Source organism: Medicago sativa, chromosome 7 (assembly GCF_051527215.1).
Source record: "Medicago sativa cultivar Bolivia chromosome 7, Bolivia_mono, whole genome shotgun sequence".
Taxonomy (NCBI): domain Eukaryota; kingdom Viridiplantae; phylum Streptophyta; class Magnoliopsida; order Fabales; family Fabaceae; genus Medicago; species Medicago sativa.
The window spans coordinates 5,206,037-5,207,247 of record NC_140755.1 but is presented as its reverse complement, the minus strand read 5'-3'; the positions used below and the strand labels follow the sequence as shown (position 1 = coordinate 5,207,247).

Here is a 1,211-nt window from a genome sequence, read left to right as displayed (position 1 = left end):
TGGGATCGATATTTTTACTACTTCGATAGTATTTGGTGCACTTGCCAGAGATCTATCAAGTTTTTGGCGCCGTTGCCGGGGACTGTTGAATTATTTCAACAAGGCAATTACGTTATAATTTAGGGTTTTTGCAATTTAATTTTTCTGTTTTTAATTTTTTATTTTTCTGTTTTCATATTCACTTGATTACTTTGCGTTGTGCAGTGCTACTAAGGTATTTTGCTGTTTATGCGAGGTAAACAGAGCTCGGACGACTTAGAGTACGATCCGGAAATTGAAAGAACTGCTAGAGCACTTCGGAAAGCTGTCCGATCGCAAAGGTTAGCTCAATCCGTTCCACCGGGTGTTCGAGAACAAGTACCGGAGCAATTCTCAAGTGAATCTGAAACAATCTCTTCTCCTAAATCTGCAACTATGGAAGGGGAAGGAGTTGTACCACCAAGACCTAAGCTTGGAGACTACGGGTTAGCCACTCATCGCGGTCAACTGACCCACACTTTTCAACCAGCTAACCCCGTAGCTTTCGACATCAAGACAACTGTCCTCAACGGTTTGAGGGACAAGCAATTCGATGGGACTGAAGCTATGAGTCCTCATGAACACTTGAGCCGCTTTGCTGAAACCTGCGAGTTTTGTGTGCAACCAGCCACCGTGACTGAAGCACAGAAGAAACTAAGGCTGTTCCCTTTCACTTTGACGGGAAGAGCAAAAGATTGGTTGCTAACAATTCCAAACGGGACTGTCCAAACATGGGAAGAGTTAGAGCTGAAGTTCTTGGAGAAGTATTTCCCTATGTCTAAGTATTGGGAAAAGAAGATGGAGATCTCTAACTTCAAGCAAGGAGAAGGTGAATCATTGTATGATGCTTGGGAGCGATTCAATTTGCTTCTTAAGAGATGCCCTAATCATGAGTTCACCGAGAAGCAATACCTCCAAATCTTCACTGAGGGGGTAACACCAAACACTAGAATGTTCTTAGATGCTTCCGCGGGAGGTAGTCTCAAGAGCAAAACTGATCATGAAGTCCAAGCCTTGATAGAAAACATGGCTGGAAATGAGTATCGTGCTGAAGCTAAGAAGAAGGAAAGAGGAGTGTTTGGTGTGAGTGAACAAACTGCTATCCTTGCTAACCAAGCAGCTATGAACAAACAAATTGAAGCTCTAACTAAGGAGTTTCAAGGGTTCACTTTGGCTCATAAACAACAACAAGT

At 42.9% G+C, this 1,211-nt stretch overlaps 1 non-coding gene across 1 annotated transcript; it reads right to left on the bottom strand.

Moving 5' to 3' along the window:
* Positions 1 to 808: 808 nt before the first annotated feature.
* On the bottom strand, positions 809 to 914 carry LOC146903728 (small nucleolar RNA R71). The gene has a single exon (XR_015020977.1). It is a non-coding gene; the product is annotated as a small nucleolar RNA R71 (small nucleolar RNA).
* Positions 915 to 1,211: the final 297 nt, after the last annotated feature.